Source organism: Equus caballus, unplaced genomic scaffold, assembly GCF_041296265.1.
Source record: "Equus caballus isolate H_3958 breed thoroughbred unplaced genomic scaffold, TB-T2T haplotype2-0000437, whole genome shotgun sequence".
NCBI classification, from domain to species: Eukaryota; Metazoa; Chordata; class Mammalia; order Perissodactyla; family Equidae; genus Equus; species Equus caballus.
Window position 1 is genome coordinate 9,267,018 of NW_027222394.1, and position 23,445 is coordinate 9,290,462.

Consider the following 23,445-nt stretch of genomic DNA (forward strand, 5'->3'; position numbering starts at 1 on the left):
GCAGGTGGCTCCGGCGTGCTCGGCAGGTTGTTCAGACGGGTCTGGCAGGTGTTTTCCGTCTGTTCGGGGTGTGGTTCCAGCATCTCATGCACATGGTTCTGGCACGTCTGAGATGTGGTTCCGGCCGGCCCGACAGGTGTTTCCACAGTGTCCGCCAAGTGGTACTGGCGTAGTTGGCAGGTGATTTTGGCATGACCGGCAGGTGGTTCCAGCAAGCCCGGCAGGTGATTCCGAAGTGTTCCCCAACTGGTTGTGGCGTAGCCGGCAGGTGATTTTTGCGTGTCCGGCAGGTGGTTCTGGCGAGTCGAGCAGGTGGTTCCGGCGTGCTCGGCAGGTGCTTCCGGGGTCATTGGCACGTGGTTCTGGCATATCTGAGAGGTGGTTCCGGCATGCCCGGCAGGTGATTCCGGAGTGTTCGCCAAGTGTTTCCGGCGTAGCCGGCAGGTGATTTTGCATGTCCAGCGGTCGTTCCGGCGGGTCGAGCCGGTGGTTCCGGCGTGTCCGGCAGGTGGTTCCGGTCTGTCCGGCAGGTGGTTCTGTGGTGTCCGGCACGAGGTTCAGTCTGAGAGGCTGTGCCGGCATGCCCCTCACGTGATTCCGGCTTGTCCCCGAAGTGGTGCTGGTGTAGCGGGCAGGTGATTTTGGCGTGTCCGGCAGGTGGTTCAGGCGAGTTGAGCAGGTGGTTGCGACGTGCTCGGCAGGTGCTTCCGGCGTCTCCGGCACGTGTTTCTGGCACATCTGACTGGTGGTTCCGGCATGCCCAAAAGTTGATTCCGGTCTGTCCGGTAGGTGGTTCCGGCGTGCACGGCACGTGGTTCTGGTACGTGTCAGAGGTGGTTGCGTATGCCCAACAGGTGATTCCGGACTGTCCGCCACGTGCTTCTGGCACGTCTGAGAGGTGGTTCCAACATGCCCGGCAGGTCATTTCGGAGAGTCGTCCAAGTGGTTCCGGCGTAGCCCGCAGGTGATTTTGGCGTGTCCGGCAGGTGGTTCCACCGTGCTCGGCAGGTGGTTCAGGCATGGCCGTCACGTGGTTCCAGTCTGTCCAGGACGTGTTTCCAGCTTCTCCGGCAGGTGGTTCTGGTACGTCTGAGAGGTGGTTCTGCCATGGCTGGCAGGTGATCCCGGACTGTCCCCCAGGTGGTTCTGGCATAGCCAGCAGTTGATATTGGCCTGTCCGGCAGGTGGTTCCAGCGAGTCGAACAGGTGGCTCCGGCGTTCTTGGCAGGTGGTTCCGGTCTGTCCGGTAGGTGTTTCCGGCGTGTCCGGCACGTGCTTCCGGCACGTCTGAGAGGTGGTTCCGGCATGCGCGGCGGGTGATTCCGTAGTGTCCTCCAGGTGGTTCTGGCATACCCGGCAGGTGATTTTGGCGTGTCTGGCAGGTGTTTCTGGCGAGTCGAGCAGGTGGCTCCGGCATGCTCGGCATGTGCTTCCGGCGTCTCCGGCACTTGGTTCTGGTGTGTCTGAGAGCTGGTTCCGGCATGTCCGGCAGATGATTCCGGAGTGTCCGCCAAGTGGTTCTGGCATACCCAGCAGGTGATTTTGGCATGTCAGGGAGGTGGTACCGGTGAGTCGAGCAGGTGGTTCCGGCGTGCTCAGCAGGTGGTTCAGGCGGTTCTGGCAGGTGGTATCCGTCTGTTCGGGGTGTGGTTCCAGCATCTCATGAACACGTTTCTTGCACGTCTGAGATGTGGTTCCAGCCGGCCCGACAGGTGTTTCCGCAGTGTCCGCCAAGCGGTTCTGGCGTAGTTGGCAGGTGATTTTGGCATGACTGGCATGTGGTTCCAGCAAGCCTGGCAGGTGATTCCAAAGTGTTCACCAACTGGTTGTGGCGTAGCCGGCAGGTGATTTTTGCGTGATCGGCAGGTGGTTCTGGCGAGTCGAGCAGGTGGTTCCGGCGTGCTCGGCTGGTGCTTCCGGGGTCATTGGCACGGGGTTCTGGCATGTCTGAGAGGTGGTTCCTGCATGCCCGGCAAGTGATTCCGGAGTGTTCGCCAAGTGGTTCTGGCATAGTCGGCAGGTGATTTTGGCATGTCCGGCAGGTGGTTCAGGCGAGTTGAGCAGGTGGTTCCAACGTGCTTGGCAGGTGCTTCCGGCGTCTCCGGCACGTGTTTCTGGCACATCTGACAGGTGGTTCCGGCATGCCCGAAAGGTGATTCCGGTCTGTCCGGTAGGTGGTTCCAGCCTGCACGGCATGTGGTTCTGGTACGTCTCAGAGGTGGTTGCGCATGCCCAACAGGTGATTCCGGACTGTCCGCCACATGGTTCTGGCACGTCTGAGAGGTGGTTCCGGCATGCCCGGCACGTCATCCCAGAGAGTCCTCCAAGTGGTTCTGGCATAACACGCAGGTGATTTTGGCGTGTCTGGCAGGTTGTTCCGTTGTGCTTGGCAGGTGGTTCAGGCTTGGCCGGCAGGTGGTTCCAGACTGTCCAGGACGTGTTTCCAGCTTCTCCGGCAGGTGGTTCTGGTACGTCTGAGAGGTGGTTCCGCCATGGCTGGCAGGTGATTCCGGACCGTCCCCCAGGTGGTTCTGGCATAGCCAGCAGTTGATATTGGCCTGTCCGGCAGGTGGTTCCAGCGAGTCGAACAGGTGGCTCCGGCGTGCTCGGCAGGTGGTTCCGGTCTGTCCGGTAGGTGATTCCGGCGTGTCCGGCACGTGCTTCCGGCACGTCTGAGAGGTGGTTCCGGCATGCGCGACAGGTGGTTTCGGAGTGTCCGCCAGGTGGTTCTGGCGTACCCGGCAGGTGATTTTGGCGTGTCCGGCAGGTGTTTCTGGCGAGTCGAGCAGGTGGCTCCGGCATGCTCGGCAGGTGGTTCCGGTCTGTCCGGTAGGTGATTCCGGCGTGTCCGGCACGTGCTTCCGGCACGTCTGAGAGGTGGTTCCGGCATGCGCGACAGGTGGTTTCGGAGTGTCCGCCAGGTGGTTCTGGCGTACCCGGCAGGTGATTTTGGCGTGTCCGGCAGGTGTTTCTGGCGAGTCGAGCAGGTGGCTCCGGCATGCTCGGCAGGTGCTTCCGGCGTCTCCGGCACGTGGTTCTGGTGTGTCTGAGAGCTGGTTCCGGCATGTCCGGCAGATGATTCCGGAGTGTCCGCCAAGTGGTTCTGGCATACCCGGCTGGTGATTTGGGCATGTCAGGTAGGTGGTTCCGGCGAGTCGAGCAGGTGGATCCGGCGTGCTCGGCAGGTTGTTCAGACGGGTCTGGCAGGTGTTTTCCGTCTGTTCGGGGTGTGGTTCCAGCATCTCATGCACATGGTTCTGGCACGTCTGAGATGTGGTTCCGGCCGGCCCGACAGGTGTTTCCACAGTGTCCGCCAAGTGGTACTGGCGTAGTTGGCAGGTGATTTTGGCATGACCGGCAGGTGGTTCCAGCAAGCCCGGCAGGTGATTCCGAAGTGTTCCCCAACTGGTTGTGGCGTAGCCGGCAGGTGATTTTTGCGTGTCCGGCAGGTGGTTCTGGCGAGTCGAGCAGGTGGTTCCGGCGTGCTCGGCAGGTGCTTCCGGGGTCATTGGCACGTGGTTCTGGCATATCTGAGAGGTGGTTCCGGCATGCCCGGCAGGTGATTCCGGAGTGTTCGCCAAGTGTTTCCGGCGTAGCCGGCAGGTGATTTTGCATGTCCAGCGGTCGTTCCGGCGGGTCGAGCCGGTGGTTCCGGCGTGTCCGGCAGGTGGTTCCGGTCTGTCCGGCAGGTGGTTCTGTGGTGTCCGGCACGAGGTTCAGTCTGAGAGGCTGTGCCGGCATGCCCCTCACGTGATTCCGGCTTGTCCCCGAAGTGGTGCTGGTGTAGCGGGCAGGTGATTTTGGCGTGTCCGGCAGGAGGTTCAGGCGAGTTGAGCAGGTGCTTGCGACGTGCTCGGCAGGTGCTTCCGGCGTCTCCGGCACGTGTTTCTGGCACATCTGACTGGTGGTTCCGGCATGCCCAAAAGTTGATTCCGGTCTGTCCGGTAGGTGGTTCCGGCGTGCACGGCACGTGGTTCTGGTACGTGTCAGAGGTGGTTGCGTATGCCCAACAGGTGATTCCGGACTGTCCGCCACGTGCTTCTGGCACGTCTGAGAGGTGGTTCCAACATGCCCGGCAGGTCATTTCGGAGAGTCGTCCAAGTGGTTCCGGCGTAGCCCGCAGGTGATTTTGGCGTGTCCGGCAGGTGGTTCCACCGTGCTCGGCAGGTGGTTCAGGCATGGCCGTCACGTGGTTCCAGTCTGTCCAGGACGTGTTTCCAGCTTCTCCGGCAGGTGGTTCTGGTACGTCTGAGAGGTGGTTCTGCCATGGCTGGCAGGTGATCCCGGACTGTCCCCCAGGTGGTTCTGGCATAGCCAGCAGTTGATATTGGCCTGTCCGGCAGGTGGTTCCAGCGAGTCGAACAGGTGGCTCCGGCGTTCTTGGCAGGTGGTTCCGGTCTGTCCGGTAGGTGTTTCCGGCGTGTCCGGCACGTGCTTCCGGCACGTCTGAGAGGTGGTTCCGGCATGCGCGGCGGGTGATTCCGTAGTGTCCTCCAGGTGGTTCTGGCATACCCGGCAGGTGATTTTGGCGTGTCCGGCAGGTGTTTCTGGCGAGTCGAGCAGGTGGCTCCGGCATGCTCGGCAGGTGCTTCCGGCGTCTCCGGCACTTGGTTCTGGTGTGTCTGAGAGCTGGTTCCGGCATGTCCGGCAGATGATTCCGGAGTGTCCGCCAAGTGGTTCTGGCATACCCAGCAGGTGATTTTGGCGTGTCAGGGAGGTGGTACCGGTGAGTCGAGCAGGTGGTTCCGGCGTGCTCAGCAGGTGGTTCAGGCGGTTCTGGCAGGTGGTATCCGTCTGTTCGGGGTGTGGTTCCAGCATCTCATGAACACGTTCCTGGCACGTCTGAGATGTGGTTCCAGCCGGCCCGACAGGTGTTTCCGCAGTGTCCGCCAAGCGGTTCTGGCGTAGTTGGCAGGTGATTTTGGCATGACTGGCATGTGGCTCCAGCAAGCCTGGCAGGTGATTCCAAAGTGTTCACCAACTGGTTGTGGCGTAGCCGGCAGGTGATTTTTGCGTGATCGGCAGGTGGTTCTGGCGAGTCGAGCAGGTGGTTCCGGCGTGCTCGGCTGGTGCTTCCGGGGTCATTGGCACGGGGTTCTGGCATGTCTGAGAGGTGGTTCCAACATGCCCGGCAGGTCATTTCGGAGAGTCGTCCAAGTGGTTCCGGCGTAGCCCGCAGGTGATTTTGGCGTGTCCGGCAGGTGGTTCCACAGTGCTCGGCAGGTGGTTCAGGCATGGCCGTCACGTGGTTCCAGTCTGTCCAGGACGTGGTTACAGCTTCTCCGGCAGGTGGTTCTGGTACGTCTGAGAGGTGGTTCTGCCATGGCTGGCAGGTGATCCCGGACTGTCCCCCAGGTGGTTCTGGCATAGCCAGCAGTTGATATTGGCCTGTCCGGCAGGTGGTTCCAGCGAGTCAAACAGGTGGCTCCGGCGTTATTGGCAGGTGGTTCCGGTCTGTCCGGTAGGTGTTTCCGGCGTGTCCGGCACGTGCTTCCGGCACGTCTGAGAGGTGGTTCCGGCATACGCGGCGGGTGATTCCGTAGTGTCCTCCAGGTGGTTCTGGCATACCCGGCAGGTGATTTTGGCGTGTCCGGCAGGTGTTTCTGGCGAGTCGAGCAGGTGGCTCCGGCATGCTCGGCAGGTGCTTCCGGCGTCTCCGGCACTTGGTTCTGGTGTGTCTGAGAGCTGGATCCGGCATGTCCGGCAGATGATTCCGGAGTGTCCGCCAAGTGGTACTGGCATACCCAGCAGGTGATTTTGGCGTGTCAGGGAGGTGGTACCGGTGAGTCGAGCAGGTGGTTCCGGCGTGCTCAGCAGGTGGTTCAGGCGGTTCTGGCAGGTGGTATCCGTCTGTTCGGGGTGTGGTTCCAGCATCTCATGAACACGTTTCTGGCACGTCTGAGATGTGGTTCCAGCCGGCCCGACAGGTGTTTCCGCAGTGTCCGCCAAGCGGTTCTGGCGTAGTTGGCAGGTGATTTTGGCATGACTGGCAGGTGGTTCCAGCAAGCCTGGCAGGTGATTCCAAAGTGTTCACCAACTGGTTGTGGCGTAGCCGGCAGGTGATTTTTGCGTGATCGGCAGGTGGTTCTGGCGAGTCGAGCAGGTGGTTCCGGCGTGCTCGGCTGGTGCTTCCGGGGTCATTGGCACGGGGTTCTGGCATGTCTGAGAGGTGGTTCCTGCATGCCCGGCAAGTGATTCCGGAGTGTTCGCCAAGTGGTTCTGGCATAGTCGGCAGGTGATTTTGGCATGTCCGGCAGGTGGTTCAGGCGAGTTGAGCAGGTGGTTCCAACGTGCTTGGCAGGTGCTTCCGGCGTCTCCGGCACGTGTTTCTGGCACATCTGACAGGTGGTTCCGGCATGCCCGAAAGGTGATTCCGGTCTGTCCGGTAGGTGGTTCCAGCCTGCACGGCATGTGGTTCTGGTACGTCTCAGAGGTGGTTGCGCATGCCCAACAGGTGATTCCGGACTGTCCGCCACATGGTTCTGGCACGTCTGAGAGGTGGTTCCGGCATGCCCGGCAGGTCATCCCAGAGAGTCCTCCAAGTGGTTCTGGCATAACACGCAGGTGATTTTGGCGTGTCTGGCAGGTTGTTCCGTTGTGCTTGGCAGGTGGTTCAGGCTTGGCCGGCAGGTGGTTCCAGACTGTCCAGGACGTGTTTCCAGCTTCTCCGGCAGGTGGTTCTGGTACGTCTGAGAGGTGGTTCCGCCATGGCTGGCAGGTGATTCCGGACCGTCCCCCAGGTGGTTCTGGCATAGCCAGCAGTTGATATTGGCCTGTCCGGCAGGTGGTTCCAGCGAGTCGAACAGGTGGCTCCGGCGTGCTCGGCAGGTGGTTCCGGTCTGTCCGGTAGGTGATTCCGGCTTGTCCGGCACGTGCTTCCGGCACGTCTGAGAGGTGGTTCCGGCATGCGCGACAGGTGGTTTCGGAGTGTCCGCCAGGTGGTTCTGGCGTACCCGGCAGGTGATTTTGGCGTGTCCGGCAGGTGTTTCTGGCGAGTCGAGCAGGTGGCTCCGGCATGCTCGGCAGGTGCTTCCGGCGTCTCCGGCACGTGGTTCTGGTGTGTCTGAGAGCTGGTTCCGGCATGTCCGGCAGATGATTCCGGAGTGTCCGCCAAGTGGTTCTGGCATACCCGGCTGGTGATTTGGGCATGTCAGGTAGGTGGTTCCGGCGAGTCGAGCAGGTGGCTCCGGCGTGCTCGGCAGGTTGTTCAGACGGGTCTGGCAGGTGTTTTCCGTCTGTTCGGGGTGTGGTTCCAGCATCTCATGCACATGGTTCTGGCACGTCTGAGATGTGGTTCCGGCCGGCCCGACAGGTGTTTCCACAGTGTCCGCCAAGTGGTACTGGCGTAGTTGGCAGGTGATTTTGGCATGACCGGCAGGTGGTTCCAGCAAGCCCGGCAGGTGATTCCGAAGTGTTCCCCAACTGGTTGTGGCGTAGCCGGCAGGTGATTTTTGCGTGTCCGGCAGGTGGTTCTGGCGAGTCGAGCAGGTGGTTCCGGCGTGCTCGGCAGGTGCTTCCGGGGTCATTGGCACGTGGTTCTGGCATATCTGAGAGGTGGTTCCGGCATGCCCGGCAGGTGATTCCGGAGTGTTCGCCAAGTGTTTCCGGCGTAGCCGGCAGGTGATTTTGCATGTCCAGCGGTCGTTCCGGCGGGTCGAGCCGGTGGTTCCGGCGTGTCCGGCAGGTGGTTCCGGTCTGTCCGGCAGGTGGTTCTGTGGTGTCCGGCACGAGGTTCAGTCTGAGAGGCTGTGCCGGCATGCCCCTCACGTGATTCCGGCTTGTCCCCGAAGTGGTGCTGGTGTAGCGGGCAGGTGATTTTGGCGTGTCCGGCAGGTGGTTCAGGCGAGTTGAGCAGGTGGTTGCGACGTGCTCGGCAGGTGCTTCCGGCGTCTCCGGCACGTGTTTCTGGCACATCTGACTGGTGGTTCCGGCATGCCCAAAAGTTGATTCCGGTCTGTCCGGTAGGTGGTTCCGGCGTGCACGGCACGTGGTTCTGGTACGTGTCAGAGGTGGTTGCGTATGCCCAACAGGTGATTCCGGACTGTCCGCCACGTGCTTCTGGCACGTCTGAGAGGTGGTTCCAACATGCCCGGCAGGTCATTTCGGAGAGTCGTCCAAGTGGTTCCGGCGTAGCCCGCAGGTGATTTTGGCGTGTCCGGCAGGTGGTTCCACCGTGCTCGGCAGGTGGTTCAGGCATGGCCGTCACGTGGTTCCAGTCTGTCCAGGACGTGTTTCCAGCTTCTCCGGCAGGTGGTTCTGGTACGTCTGAGAGGTGGTTCTGCCATGGCTGGCAGGTGATCCCGGACTGTCCCCCAGGTGGTTCTGGCATAGCCAGCAGTTGATATTGGCCTGTCCGGCAGGTGGTTCCAGCGAGTCGAACAGGTGGCTCCGGCGTTCTTGGCAGGTGGTTCCGGTCTGTCCGGTAGGTGTTTCCGGCGTGTCCGGCACGTGCTTCCGGCACGTCTGAGAGGTGGTTCCGGCATGCGCGGCGGGTGATTCCGCAGTGTCCTCCAGGTGGTTCTGGCATACCCGGCAGGTGATTTTGGCGTGTCCGGCAGGTGTTTCTGGCGAGTCGAGCAGGTGGCTCCGGCATGCTCGGCAGGTGCTTCCGGCGTCTCCGGCACGTGGTTCTGGTGTGTCTGAGAGCTGGTTCCGGCATGTCCGGCAGATGATTCCGGAGTGTCCGCAAAGTGTTTCTGGCATACCCAGCAGGTGATTTTGGCGTGTCAGGGAGGTGGTACCGGTGAGTCGAGCAGGTGTTTCGGGCGTGCTCAGCAGGTGGTTCGGGCGGTTCTGGCAGGTGGTATCCGTCTGTTCGGGGTGTGGTTCCAGCATCTCATGAACACGTTTCTTGCACGTCTGAGATGTGGTTCCAGCCGGCCCGACAGGTGTTTCCGCAGTGTCCGCCAAGCGGTTCTGGCGTAGTTGGTAGGTGATTTTGGCATGACTGGCAGGTGGTTCCAGCAAGCCTGGCAGGTGATTCCAAAGTGTTCACCAACTGGTTGTGGCGTAGCCGGCAGGTGATTTTTGCGTGATCGGCAGGTGGTTCTGGCGAGTCGAGCAGTTGGTTCCGGCGTGCTCGGCTGGTGCTTCCGGGGTCATTGGCACGGGGTTCTGGCATGTCTGAGAGGTGGTTCCTGCATGCCCGGCAAGTGATTCCGGAGTGTTCGCCAAGTGGTTCTGGCATAGTCGGCAGGTGATTTTGGCATGTCCGGCAGGTGGTTCAGGCGAGTTGAGCAGGTGGTTCCAACGTGCTCGGCAGGTGCTTCCGGCGTCTCCGGCACGTGTTTCTGGCACATCTGACAGGTGGTTCCGGCATGCCCGAAAGGTGATTCCGGTCTGTCCGGTCGGTGGTTCCAGCCTGCACGGCATGTGGTTCTGGTACGTCTCAGAGGTGGTTGCGCATGCCCAACAGGTGATTCCGGACTGTCCGCCACATGGTTCTGGCACGTCTGAGAGGTGGTTCCGGCATGCCCGGCACGTCATCCCAGAGAGTCCTCCAAGTGGTTCTGGCATAGCACGCAGGTGATTTTGGCGTGTCTGGCAGGTTGTTCCGTTGTGCTTGGCAGGTGGTTCAGGCTTGGCCGGCAGGTGGTTCCAGACTGTCCAGGACGTGTTTCCAGCTTCTCCGGCAGGTGGTTCTGGTACGTCTGAGAGGTGGTTCCGCCATGGCTGGCAGGTGATTCCGGACCGTCCCCCAGGTGGTTCTGGCATAGCCAGCAGTTGATATTGGCCTGTCCGGCAGGTGGTTCCAGCGAGTCGAACAGGTGGCTCCGGCGTGCTCGGCAGGTGGTTCCGGTCTGTCCGGTAGGTGATTCCGGCGTGTCCGGCACGTGCTTACGGCACGTCTGAGAGGTGGTTCTGGCATGCGCGACAGGTGGTTTCGGAGTGTCCGCCAGGTGGTTCTGGCGTACCCGGCAGGTGATTTTGGCGTGTCCGGCAGGTGTTTCTGGCGAGTCGAGCAGGTGGCTCCGGCATGCTCGGCAGGTGCTTCCGGCGTCTCCGGCACGTGGTTCTGGTGTGTCTGAGAGCTGGTTCCGGCATGTCCGGCAGATGATTCCGGAGTGTCCGCCAAGTGGTTCTGGCATACCCGGCTGGTGATTTGGGCATGTCAGGTAGGTGGTTCCGGCGAGTCGAGCAGGTGGCTCCGGCGTGCTCGGCAGGTTGTTCAGACGGGTCTGGCAGGTGTTTTCCGTCTGTTCGGGGTGTGGTTCCAGCATCTCATGCACATGGTTCTGGCACGTCTGAGATGTGGTTCCGGCCGGCCCGACAGGTGTTTCCACAGTGTCCGCCAAGTGGTACTGGCGTAGTTGGCAGGTGATTTTGGCATGACCGGCAGGTGGTTCCAGCAAGCCCGGCAGGTGATTCCGAAGTGTTCCCCAACTGGTTGTGGCGTAGCCGGCAGGTGATTTTTGCGTGTCCGGCAGGTGGTTCTGGCGAGTCGAGCAGGTGGTTCCGGCGTGCTCGGCAGGTGCTTCCGGGGTCATTGGCACGTGGTTCTGGCATATCTGAGAGGTGGTTCCGGCATGCCCGGCAGGTGATTCCGGAGTGTTCGCCAAGTGTTTCCGGCGTAGCCGGCAGGTGATTTTGCATGTCCAGCGGTCGTTCCGGCGGGTCGAGCCGGTGGTTCCGGCGTGTCCGGCAGGTGGTTCCGGTCTGTCCGGCAGGTGGTTGTGTGGTGTCCGGCACGAGGTTCAGTCTGAGAGGCTGTGCCGGCATGCCCCTCACGTGATTCCGGCTTGTCCCCGAAGTGGTGCTGGTGTAGCGGGCAGGTGACTTTGGCGTGTCCGGCATGTGTTTCAGGCGAGTTGAGCAGGTGGTTGCGACGTGCTCGGCAGGTGCTTCCGGCGTCTCCGGCACGTGTTTCTGGCACATCTGACTGGTGGTTCCGGCATGCCCAAAAGTTGATTCCGGTCTGTCCGGTAGGTGGTTCCGGCGTGCACGGCACGTGGTTCTGGTACGTGTCAGAGGTGGTTGCGTATGCCCAACAGGTGATTCCGGACTGTCCGCCACGTGCTTCTGGCACGTCTGAGAGGTGGTTCCAACATGCCCGGCAGGTCATTTCGGAGAGTCGTCCAAGTGGTTCTGGCGTAGCCCGCGGGTGATTTTGGCGTGTCCGGCAGGTGGTTCCGCCGTGCTCGGCAGGTGGTTCAGGCATGGCCGTCACGTGGTTCCAGTCTGTCCAGGACGTGTTTCCAGCTTCTCCGGCAGGTGGTTCTGGTACGTCTGAGAGGTGGTTCCGCCATGGCTGGCAGGTGATCCCGGACTGTCCCCCAGGTGGTTCTGGCATAGCCAGCAGTTGATATTGGCCTGTCCGGCAGGTGGTTCCAGCGAGTCGAACAGGTGGCTCCGGCGTTCTTGGCAGGTGGTTCCGGTCTGCCCGGTAGGTGTTTCCGGCGTGTCTGGCACGTGCTTCCGGCACGTCTGAGAGGTGGTTCCGGCATGCGCGGCAGGTGATTCCGTAGTGTCCGCCAGGTGGTTCTGGCATACCCGGCAGGTGATTTTGGCGTGTCCGGCAGGTGTTTCTGGCGAGTCGAGCAGGTGGCTCCGGCATGCTCGGCAGGTGCTTCCGGCGTCTCCGGCACTTGGTTCTGGTGTGTCTGAGAGCTGGTTCCGGCATGTCCGGCAGATGATTCCGGAGTGTCCGCCAAGTGGTTCTGGCATACCCAGCAGGTGATTTTGGCGTGTCAGGGAGGTGGTACCGGTGAGTCGAGCAGGTGGTTCCGGCGTGCTCAGCAGGTGGTTCAGGCGGTTCTGGCAGGTGGTATCCGTCTGTTCGGGGTGTGGTTCCAGCATCTCATGAACACGTTTCTGGCACGTCTGAGATGTGGTTCCAGCCGGCCCGACAGGTGTTTCCGCAGTGTCCGCCAAGCGGTTCTGGCGTAGTTGGCAGGTGATTTTGGCATGACTGGCAGGTGGTTCCAGCAAGCCTGGCAGGTGATTCCAAAGTGTTCACCAACTGGTTGTGGCGTAGCCGGCAGGTGATTTTTGCGTGATCGGCAGGTGGTTCTGGCGAGTCGAGCAGGTGGTTCCGGCGTGCTCGGCTGGTGCTTCCGGGGTCATTGGCACGGGGTTCTGGCATGTCTGAGAGGTGGTTCCTGCATGCCCGGCAAGTGATTCCGGAGTGTTCGCCAAGTGGTTCTGGCATAGTCGGCAGGTGATTTTGGCATGTCCAGCAGGTGGTTCAGGCGAGTTGAGCAGGTGGTTCCAACGTGCTTGGCAGGTGCTTCCGGCGTCTCCGGCACGTGTTTCTGGCACATCTGATAGGTGGTTCCGGCATGCCCGAAAGGTGATTCCGGTCTGTCCGGTAGGTGGTTCCAGCCTGCACGGCATGTGGTTCTGGTACGTCTCAGAGGTGGTTGCGCATGCCCAACAGGTGATTCCGGACTGTCCGCCACATGGTTCTGGCACGTCTGAGAGGTGGTTCCGGCATGCCCGGCAGGTCATCCCAGAGAGTCCTCCAAGTGGTTCTGGCATAACACGCAGGTGATTTTGGCGTGTCTGGCAGGTTGTTCCGTTGTGCTTGGCAGGTGGTTCAGGCTTGGCCGGCAGGTGGTTCCAGACTGTCCAGGACGTGTTTCCAGCTTCTCCGGCAGGTGGTTCTGGTACGTCTGAGAGGTGGTTCCGCCATGGCTGGCAGGTGATTCCGGACCGTCCCCCAGGTGGTTCTGGCATAGCCAGCAGTTGATATTGGCCTGTCCGGCAGGTGGTTCCAGCAAGTCGAACAGGTGGCTCCGGCGTGCTCGGCAGGTGGTTCCGGTCTGTCCGGTAGGTGATTCCGGCGTGTCCGGCACGTGCTTCCGGCACGTCTGAGAGGTGGTTCCGGCATGCGCGACAGGTGGTTTCGGAGTGTCCGCCAGGTGGTTCTGGCGTACCCGGCAGGTGATTTTGGCGTGTCCGGCAGGTGTTTCTGGCGAGTCGAGCAGGTGGCTCCGGCATGCTCGGCAGGTGCTTCCGGCGTCTCCGGCACGTGGTTCTGGTGTGTCTGAGAGCTGGTTCCGGCATGTCCGGCAGATGATTCCGGAGTGTCCGCCAAGTGGTTCTGGCATACCCGGCTGGTGATTTGGGCATGTCAGGTAGGTGGTTCCGGCGAGTTGAGCAGGTGGCTCCGGCGTGCTCGGCAGGTTGTTCAGACGGGTCTGGCAGGTGTTTTCCGTCTGTTCGGGGTGTGGTTCCAGCATCTCATGCACATGGTTCTGGCACGTCTGAGATGTGGTTCCGGCCGGCCCGACAGGTGTTTCCACAGTGTCCGCCAAGTGGTACTGGCGTAGTTGGCAGGTGATTTTGGCATGACCGGCAGGTGGTTCCAGCAAGCCCGGCAGGTGATTCCGAAGTGTTCCCCAACTGGTTGTGGCGTAGCCGGCAGGTGATTTTTGCGTGTCCGGCAGGTGGTTCTGGCGAGTCGAGCAGGTGGTTCCGGCGTGCTCGGCAGGTGCTTCCGGGGTCATTGGCACGTGGTTCTGGCATATCTGAGAGGTGGTTCCGGCATGCCCGGCAGGTGATTCCGGAGTGTTCGCCAAGTGTTTCCGGCGTAGCCGGCAGGTGATTTTGCATGTCCAGCGGTCGTTCCGGCGGGTCGAGCCGGTGGTTCCGGCGTGTCCGGCAGGTGGTTCCGGTCTGTCCGGCAGGTGGTTCTGTGGTGTCCGGCACGAGGTTCAGTCTGAGAGGCTGTGCCGGCATGCCCCTCACGTGATTCCGGCTTGTCCCCGAAGTGGTGCTGGTGTAGCGGGCAGGTGATTTTGGCGTGTCCGGCAGGTGGTTCAGGCGAGTTGAGCAGGTGCTTGCGACGTGCTCGGCAGGTGCTTCCGGCGTCTCCGGCACGTGTTTCTGGCACATCTGACTGGTGGTTCCGGCATGCCCAAAAGTTGATTCCGGTCTGTCCGGTAGGTGGTTCCGGCGTGCACGGCACGTGGTTCTGGTACGTGTCAGAGGTGGTTGCGTATGCCCAACAGGTGATTCCGGACTGTCCGCCACGTGCTTCTGGCACGTCTGAGAGGTGGTTCCAACATGCCCGGCAGGTCATTTCGGAGAGTCGTCCAAGTGGTTCCGGCGTAGCCCGCAGGTGATTTTGGCGTGTCCGGCAGGTGGTTCCACCGTGCTCGGCAGGTGGTTCAGGCATGGCCGTCACGTGGTTCCAGTCTGTCCAGGACGTGTTTCCAGCTTCTCCGGCAGGTGGTTCTGGTACGTCTGAGAGGTGGTTCTGCCATGGCTGGCAGGTGATCCCGGACTGTCCCCCAGGTGGTTCTGGCATAGCCAGCAGTTGATATTGGCCTGTCCGGCAGGTGGTTCCAGCGAGTCGAACAGGTGGCTCCGGCGTTCTTGGCAGGTGGTTCCGGTCTGTCCGGTAGGTGTTTCCGGCGTGTCCGGCACGTGCTTCCGGCACGTCTGAGAGGTGGTTCCGGCATGCGCGGCGGGTGATTCCGTAGTGTCCTCCAGGTGGTTCTGGCATACCCGGCAGGTGATTTTGGCGTTTCCGGCAGGTGTTTCTGGCAAGTCGAGCAGGTGGCTCCGGCATGCTCGGCAGGTGCTTCCGGCGTCTCCGGCACTTGGTTCTGGTGTGTCTGAGAGCTGGTTCCGGCATGTCCGGCAGATGATTCCGGAGTGTCCGCCAAGTGGTTCTGGCATACCCAGCAGGTGATTTTGGCGTGTCAGGGAGGTGGTACCGGTGAGTCGAGCAGGTGGTTCCGGCGTGCTCAGCAGGTGGTTCAGGCGGTTCTGGCAGGTGGTATCCGTCTGTTCGGGGTGTGGTTCCAGCATCTCATGAACACGTTCCTGGCACGTCTGAGATGTGGTTCCAGCCGGCCCGACAGGTGTTTCCGCAGTGTCCGCCAAGCGGTTCTGGCGTAGTTGGCAGGTGATTTTGGCATGACTGGCAGGTGGTTCCAGCAAGCCTGGCAGGTGATTCCAAAGTGTTCACCAACTGGTTGTGGCGTAGCCGGCAGGTGATTTTTGCGTGATCGGCAGGTGGTTCTGGCGAGTCGAGCAGGTGGTTCCAGCGTGCTCGGCTGGTGCTTCCGGGGTCATTGGCACGGGGTTCTGGCATGTCTGAGAGGTGGTTCCTGCATGCCCGGCAAGTGATTCCGGAATGTTCGCCAAGTGGTTCTGGCATAGTCGTCAGGTGATTTTGGGATGTCCGGCAGGTGGTTCAGGCGAGTTGAGTAGGTGGTTCCAACGTGCTTGGCAGGTGCTTCCGGCGTCTCCGGCACGTGGTTCTGGTGTGTCTGAGAGCTGGTTCCGGCATGTCCGGCAGATTATTCCGGAGTGTCCGCCAAGTGGTTCTGGCATACCCGGCTGGTGATTTGGGCATGTCAGGTAGGTGGTTCCGGCGAGTCGAGCAGGTGGCTCCGGCGTGCTCGGCAGGTTGTTCAGACGGGTCTGGCAGGTGTTTTCCGTCTGTTCGGGGTGTGGTTCCAGCATCTCATGCACATGGTGCTGGCACGTCTGAGATGTGGTTCCGGCCGGCCCGACAGGTGTTTCCACAGTGTCCGCCAAGTGGTACTGGCGTAGTTGGCAGGTGATTTTGGCATGACCGGCAGGTGGTTCCAGCAAGCCCGGCAGGTGATTCCGACGTGTTCCCCAACTGGTTGTGGCGTAGCAGGCAGGTGATTTTTGCGTGTCCGGCAGGTGGTTCTGGCGAGTCGAGCAGGTGGTTCCGGCGTGCTCGGCAGGTGCTTCCGGGGTCATTGGCACGTGGTTCTGGCATATCTGAGAGGTGGTTCCGGCATGCCCGGCAGGTGATTCCGCAGTGTTCGCCAAGTGATTCCGGCGTAGCAGGCAGGTGATTTTGCATGTCCAGCGGTCGTTCCGGCGGGTCAAGCCGGTGGTTCCGGCGTGTCCGGCAGGTGGTTCCGGTCTGTCCGGCAGGTGGTCCTGTGGTGTCCGGCACGAGGTTCAGTCTGAGAGGCTGTGCCGGCATGCCCCTCACGTGATTCCGGCTTGTCCCCGAAGTGGTGCTGGTGTAGCGGGCAGGTGACTTTGGCGTGTCCGGCAGGTGTTTCAGGCGAGTTGAGCAGGTGGTTGCGACGTGCTCGGCAGGTGCTTCCGGCGTCTCCGGCACGTGTTTCTGGCACATCTGACTGGTGGTTCCGGCATGCCCAAAAGTTGATTCCGGTCTGTCCGGTAGGTGGTTCCGGCGTGCACGGCACGTGGTTCTGGTACGTGTCAGAGGTGGTTGCGTATGCCCAACAGGTGATTCCGGATTGTCCGCCACGTGCTTCTGGCACGTCTGAGAGGTGGTTCCAACATGCCCGGCAGGTCATTTCGGAGAGTCGTCCAAGTGGTTCTGGCGTAGCCCGCGGGTGATTTTGGCGTGTCCGGCAGGTGGTTCCGCCGTGCTCGGCAGGTGGTTCAGGCTTGGCCGGCAGGTGGTTCCAGACTGTCCGGGACGTGTTTCCAGCTTCTCCGGCAGGTGGTTCTGGTACGTCTGAGAGGTGGTTCCGCCATGGCTGGCAGGTGATTCCGGACCGTCCCCCAGGTGGTTCTGGCATAGCCAGCAGTTGATATTGGCCTGTCCGGCAGGTGGTTCCAGCGAGTCGTACAGGTGGCTCCGGCGTGCTCGGCAGGTGGTTCCGGTCTGTCCGGTAGGTGATTCCGGCGTGTCCGGCACGTGCTTCCGGCACGTCTGAGAGGTGGTTCCGGCATGCGCGACAGGTGGTTTCGGAGTGTCCGCCAGGTGGTTCTGGCGTACCCGGCAGGTGATTTTGGCGTGTCCGGCAGGTGTTTCTGGCGAGTCGAGCAGGTGGCTCCGGCATGCTCGGCAGGTGCTTCCGGCGTCTCCGGCACGTGGTTCTGGTGTGTCTGAGAGCTGGTTCCGGCATGTCCGGCAGATGATTCCGGAGTGTCCGCCAAGTGGTTCTGGCATACCCGGCTGGTGATTTGGGCATGTCAGGTAGGTGGTTCCGGCGAGTCGAGCAGGTGGCTCCGGCGTGCTCGGCAGGTTGTTCAGACGGGTCTGGCAGGTGTTTTCCGTCTGTTCGGGGTGTGGTTCCAGCATCTCATGCACATGGTTCTGGCACGTCTGAGATGTGGTTCCGGCCGGCCCGACAGGTGTTTCCACAGTGTCCGCCAAGTGGTACTGGCGTAGTTGGCAGGTGATTTTGGCATGACCGGCAGGTGGTTCCAGCAAGCCCGGCAGGTGATTCCGAAGTGTTCCCCAACTGGTTGTGGCGTAGCCGGCAGGTGATTTTTGCGTGTCCGGCAGGTGGTTCTGGCGAGTCGAGCAGGTGGTTCCGGCGTGCTCGGCAGGTGCTTCCGGGGTCATTGGCACGTGGTTCTGGCATATCTGAGAGGTGGTTCCGGCATGCCCGGCAGGTGATTCCGGAGTGTTCGCCAAGTGTTTCCGGCGTAGCCGGCAGGTGATTTTGCATGTCCAGCGGTCGTTCCGGCGGGTCGAGCCGGTGGTTCCGGCGTGTCCGGCAGGTGGTTCCGGTCTGTCCGGCAGGTGGTTGTGTGGTGTCCGGCACGAGGTTCAGTCTGAGAGGCTGTGCCGGCATGCCCCTCACGTGATTCCGGCTTGTCCCCGAAGTGGTGCTGGTGTAGCGGGCAGGTGACTTTGGCGTGTCCGGCATGTGTTTCAGGCGAGTTGAGCAGGTGGTTGCGACGTGCTCGGCAGGTGCTTCCGGCGTCTCCGGCACGTGTTTCTGGCACATCTGACTGGTGGTTCCGGCATGCCCAAAAGTGGATTCCGGTCTGTCCGGTAGGTGGTTCCGGCGTGCACGGCACGTGGTTCTGGTACGTGTCAGAGGTGGTTGCGTATGCCCAACAGGTGATTCCGGACTGTCCGCCACGTGCTTCTGGCACGTCTGAGAGGTGGTTCCAACATGCCCGGCAGGTCATTTCGGAGAGTCGTCCAAGTGGTTCTGGCGTAGCCCGCGGGTGATTTTGGCGTGTCCGGCAGGTGGTTCCGCCGTGCTCGGCAGGTGGTTCAGGCATGGCCGTCACGTGGTTCCAGTCTGTCCAGGACGTGTTTCCAGCTTCTCCGGCAGGTGGTTCTGGTACGTCTGAGAGGTGGTTCCGCCATGGCTGGCAGGTGATCCCGGACTGTCCCCCAGGTGGTTCTGGCATAGCCAGCAGTTGATATTGGCCTGTCCGGCAGGTGGTTCCAGCGAGTCGAACAGGTGGCTCCGGCGTTCTTGGCAGGTGGTTCCGGTCTGCCCGGTAGGTGTTTCCGGCGTGTCTGGCACGTGCTTCCGGCACGTCTGAGAGGTGGTTCCGGCATGCGCGGCAGGTGATTCCGTAGTGTCCGCCAGGTGGTTCTGGCATACCCGGCAGGTGATTTTGGCGTGTCCGGCAGGTGTTTCTGGCGAGTCGAGCAGGTGGCTCCGGCATGCTCGGCAGGTGCTTCCGGCGTCTCCGGCACTTGGTTCTGGTGTGTCTGAGAGCTGGTTCCGGCATGTCCGGCAGATGATTCCGGAGTGTCCGCCAAGTGGTTCTGGCATACCCAGCAGGTGATTTTGGCGTGTCAGGGAGGTGGTACCGGTGAGTCGAGCAGGTGGTTCCGGCGTGCTCAGCAGGTGGTTCAGGCGGTTCTGGCAGGTGGTATCCGTCTGTTCGGGGTGTGGTTCCAGCATCTCATGAACACGTTTCTGGCACGTCTGAGATGTGGTTCCAGCCGGCCCGACAGGTGTTTCCGCAGTGTCCGCCAAGCGGTTCTGGCGTAGTTGGCAGGTGATTTTGGCATGACTGGCAGGTGGTTCCAGCAAGCCTGGCAGGTGATTCCAAAGTGTTCACCAACTGGTTGTGGCGTAGCCGGCAGGTGATTTTTGCGTGATCGGCAGGTGGTTCTGGCGAGTCGAGCAGGTGGTTCCGGCGTGCTCGGCTGGTGCTTCCGGGGTCATTGGCACGGGGTTCTGGCATGTCTGAGAGGTGGTTCCTGCATGCCCGGCAAGTGATTCCGGAGTGTTCGCCAAGTGGTTCTGGCATAGTCGGCAGGTGATTTTGGCATGTCCAGCAGGTGGTTCAGGCGAGTTGAGCAGGTGGTTCCAACGTGCTTGGCAGGTGCTTCCGGCGTCTCCGGCACGTGTTTCTGGCACATCTGATAGGTGGTTCCGGCATGCCCGAAAGGTGATTCCGGTCTGTCCGGTAGGTGGTTCCAGCCTGCACGGCATGTGGTTCTGGTACGTCTCAGAGGTGGTTGCGCATGCCCAACAGGTGATTCCGGACTGTCCGCCACATGGTTCTGGCACGTCTGAGAGGTGGTTCCGGCATGCCCGGCAGGTCATCCCAGAGAGTCCTCCAAGTGGTTCTGGCATAACACGCAGGTGATTTTGGCGTGTCTGGCAGGTTGTTCCGTTGTGCTTGGCAGGTGGTTCAGGCTTGGCCGGCAGGTGGTTCCAGACTGTCCAGGACGTGTTTCCAGCTTCTCCGGCAGGTGGTTCTGGTACGTCTGAGAGGTGGTTCCGCCATGGCTGGCAGGTGATTCCGGACCGTCCCCCAGGTGGTTCTGGCATAGCCAGCAGTTGATATTGGCCTGTCCGGCAGGTGGTTCCAGCAAGTCGAACAGGTGGCTCCGGCGTGCTCGGCAGGTGGTTCCGGTCTGTCCGGTAGGTGATTCCGGCGTGTCCGGCACGTGCTTCCGGCACGTCTGAGAGGTGGTTCCGGCATGCGCGACAGGTGGTTTCGGAGTGTCCGCCAGGTGGTTCTGGCGTACCCGGCAGGTGATTTTGGCGTGTCCGGCAGGTGTTTCTGGCGAGTCGAGCAGGTGGCTCCGGCATGCTCGGCAGGTGCTTCCGGCGTCTCCGGCACGTGGTTCTGGTGTGTCTGAGAGCTGGTTCCGGCATGTCCGGCAGATGATTCCGGAGTGTCCGCCAAGTGGTTCTGGCATACCCGGCTGGTGATTTGGGCATGTCAGGTAGGTGGTTCCGGCGAGTCGAGCAGGTGGCTCCGGCGTGCTCGGCAGGTTGTTCAGACGGGTCTGGCAGGTGTTTTCCGTCTGTTCGGGGTGTGGTTCCAGCATCTCATGCACATGGTTCTGGCACGTCTGAGATGTGGTTCCGGCCGGCCCGACAGGTGTTTCCACAGTGTCCGCCAAGTGGTACTGGCGTAGTTGGCAGGTGATTTTGGCATGACCGGCAGGTGGTTCCAGCAAGCCCGGCAGGTGATTCCGAAGTGTTCCCCAACTGGTTGTGGCGTAGCCGGCAGGTGATTTTTGCGTGTCCGGCAGGTGGTTCTGGCGAGTCGAGCAGGTGGTTCCGGCGTGCTCGGCAGGTGCTTCCGGGGTCATTGGCACGTGGTTCTGGCATATCTGAGAGGTGGTTCCGGCATGCCCGGCAGGTGATTCCGGAGTGTTCGCCAAGTGTTTCCGGCGTAGCCGGCAGGTGATTTTGCATGTCCAGCGGTCGTTCCGGCGGGTCGAGCCGGTGGTTCCGGCGTGTCCGGCAGGTGGTTCCGGTCTGTCCGGCAGGTGGTTCTGTGGTGTCCGGCACGAGGTTCAGTCTGAGAGGCTGTGCCGGCATGCCCCTCACGTGATTCCGGCTTGTCCCCGAAGTGGTGCTGGTGTAGCGGGCAGGTGATTTTGGCGTGTCCGGCAGGTGGTTCAGGCGAGTTGAGCAGGTGGTTGCGACGTGCTCGGCAGGTGCTTCCGGCGTCTCCGGCACGTGTTTCTGGCACATCTGACTGGTGGTTCCGGCATGCCCAAAAGTTGATTCCGGTCTGTCCGGTAGGTGGTTCCGGCGTGCACGGCACGTGGTTCTGGTACGTGTCAGAGGTGGTTGCGTATGCCCAACAGGTGATTCCGGACTGTCCGCCACGTGCTTCTGGCACGTCTGAGAGGTGGTTCCAACATGCCCGGCAGGTCATTTCGGAGAGTCGTCCAAGTGGTTCCGGCGTAGCCCGCAGGTGATTTTGGCGTGTCCGGCAGGTGGTTCCACCGTGCTCGGCAGGTGGTTCAGGCATGGCCGTCACGTGGTTCCAGTCTGTCCAGGACGTGTTTCCAGCTTCTCCGGCAGGTGGTTCTGGTACGTCTGAGAGGTGGTTCTGCCATGGCTGGCAGGTGATCCCGGACTGTCCCCCAGGTGGTTCTGGCATAGCCAGCAGTTGATATTGGCCTGTCCGGCAGGTGGTTCCAGCGAGTCGAACAGGTGGCTCCGGCGTTCTTGGCAGGTGGTTCCGGTCTGTCCGGTAGGTGTTTCCGGCGTGTCCGGCACGTGCTTCCGGCACGTCTGAGAGGTGGTTCCGGCATGCGCGGCGGGTGATTCCGTAGTGTCCGCCAGGTGGTTCTGGCATACCCGGCAGGTGATTTTGGCGTGTCCGGCAGGTGTTTCTGGCGAGTCGAGCAGGTGGCTCCGGCATGCTCGGCAGGTGCTTCCGGCGTCTCCGGCACTTGGTTCTGGTGTGTCTGAGAGCTGGTTCCGGCATGTCCGGCAGATGATTCCGGAGTGTCCGCCAAGTGGTTCTGGCATACCCAGCAGGTGATTTTGGCGTGTCAGGGAGGTGGTACCGGTGAGTCGAGCAGGTGGTTCCGGCGTGCTCAGCAGGTGGTTCAGGCGGTTCTGGCAGGTGGTATCCGTCTGTTCGGGGTGTGGTTCCAGCATCTCATGAACACGTTTCTTGCACGTCTGAGATGTGGTTCCAGCCGGCCCGACAGGTGTTTCCGCAGTGTCCGCCAAGCGGTTCTGGCGTAGTTGGCAGGTGATTTTGGCATGACTGGCATGTGGTTCCAGCAAGCCTGGCAGGTGATTCCAAAGTGTTCACCAACTGGTTGTGGCGTAGCCGGCAGGTGATTTTTGCGTGATCGGCAGGTGGTTCTGGCGAGTCGAGCAGGTGGTTCCGGCGTGCTCGGCTGGTGCTTCCGGGGTCATTGGCACGGGGTTCTGGCATGTCTGAGAGGTGGTTCCTGCATGCCCGGCAAGTGATTCCGGAGTGTTCGCCAAGTGGTTCTGGCATAGTCGGCAGGTGATTTTGGCATGTCCGGCAGGTGGTTCAGGCGAGTTGAGCAGGTGGTTCCAACGTGCTTGGCAGGTGCTTCCGGCGTCTCCGGCATGTGTTTCTGGCACATCTGACAGGTGGTTCCGGCATGCCCGAAAGGTGATTCCGGTCTGTCCGGTAGGTGGTTCCAGCCTGCACGGCATGTGGTTCTGGTACGTCTCAGAGGTGGTTGCGCATGCCCAACAGGTGATTCCGGACTGTCCGCCACATGGTTCTGGCACGTCTGAGAGGTGGTTCCGGCATGCCCGGCACGTCATCCCAGAGAGTCCTCCAAGTGGTTCTGGCATAACACGCAGGTGATTTTGGCGTGTCTGGCAGGTTGTTCCGTTGTGCTTGGCAGGTGGTTCAGGCTTGGCCGGCAGGTGGTTCCAGACTGTCCGGGACGTGTTTCCAGCTTCTCCGGCAGGTGGTTCTGGTACGTCTGAGAGGTGGTTCCGCCATGGCTGGCAGGTGATTCCGGACCGTCCCCCAGGTGGTTCTGGCATAGCCAGCAGTTGATATTGGCCTGTCCGGCAGGTGGTTCCAGCGAGTCGAACAGGTGGCTCCGGCGTGCTCGGCAGGTGGTTCCGGTCTGTCCGGTAGGTGATTCCGGCGTGTCCGGCACGTGCTTCCGGCACGTCTGAGAGGTGGTTCCGGCATGCGCGACAGGTGGTTTCGGAGTGTCCGCCAGGTGGTTCTGGCGTACCCGGCAGGTGATTTTGGCGTGTCCGGCAGGTGTTTCTGGCGAGTCGAGCAGGTGGCTCCGGCATGCTCGGCAGGTGCTTCCGGCGTCTCCGGCACGTGGTTCTGGTGTGTCTGAGAGCTGGTTCCGGCATGTCCGGCAGATGATTCCGGAGTGTCCGCCAAGTGGTTCTGGCATACCCGGCTGGTGATTTGGGCATGTCAGGTAGGTGGTTCCGGCGAGTCGAGCAGGTGGCTCCGGCGTGCTCGGCAGGTTGTTCAGACGGGTCTGGCAGGTGTTTTCCGTCTGTTCGGGGTGTGGTTCCAGCATCTCATGCACATGGTTCTGGCACGTCTGAGATGTGGTTCCGGCCGGCCCGACAGGTGTTTCCACAGTGTCCGCCAAGTGGTACTGGCGTAGTTGGCAGGTGATTTTGGCATGACCGGCAGGTGGTTCCAGCAAGCCCGGCAGGTGATTCCGAAGTGTTCCCCAACTGGTTGTGGCGTAGCCGGCAGGTGATTTTTGCGTGTCCGGCAGGTGGTTCTGGCGAGTCGAGCAGGTGGTTCCGGCGTGCTCGGCAGGTGCTTCCGGGGTCATTGGCACGTGGTTCTGGCATATCTGAGAGGTGGTTCCGGCATGCCCGGCAGGTGATTCCGGAGTGTTCGCCAAGTGTTTCCGGCGTAGCCGGCAGGTGATTTTGCATGTCCAGCGGTCGTTCCGGCGGGTCGAGCCGGTGGTTCCGGCGTGTCCGGCAGGTGGTTCCGGTCTGTCCGGCAGGTGGTTCTGTGGTGTCCGGCACGAGGTTCAGTCTGAGAGGCTGTGCCGGCATGCCCCTCACGTGATTCCGGCTTGTCCCCGAA